The sequence below is a fragment of the Aspergillus glaucus genome (assembly GCF_001890805.1).
Source record: "Aspergillus glaucus CBS 516.65 unplaced genomic scaffold ASPGLscaffold_5, whole genome shotgun sequence".
Taxonomy (NCBI): Eukaryota; Fungi; Ascomycota; class Eurotiomycetes; order Eurotiales; family Aspergillaceae; genus Aspergillus; species Aspergillus glaucus.
The window spans coordinates 775369-775856 of record NW_019170457.1 but is presented as its reverse complement, the minus strand read 5'-3'; positions in this window follow the sequence as shown (position 1 = coordinate 775856).

Genomic DNA, 488 nt, shown 5'->3' with positions numbered 1-488 from the left:
CAAAGCTAGCACGGACCCGAGCAGCCAGCTCTCTGCGCGTGACAGCGGGCACAAGAGCAATTTCATGGCTAGTCTTATTGGAAGCCGGCCTAGTACTAGTCCACCGCCGCGGTCGACAGCTACTACGAGGAGCATCGATGATCGTCGTCGCTCTCGTACACCGCCGCCACAATTGTCGCAGCATCTCTCACCTCCCCGTTCACCATCATCTCCTCATCCACCGTCATCCCCACATTCTCCTAATTCTTCCCATCCTCACGATCATCAAAATGGTGGGGAGCAACCGCCCCGCCGGTTACCGAAGAAACGGAGTCGACTCCGTTTGGCATTTTGGAGGCGTCGCAATCATCATTCTCATCAGCAAGAGCTGAGTGGCGAGACATAAGCATTTGGCAGTTTTTTTATTTTTTTGGTTCTGGTTTAATTCTTTCGAGGTGTTTTGTGGTTGCGAGGGGCGCAAAAAGAGATTTCTTTTCCACATATAAAAA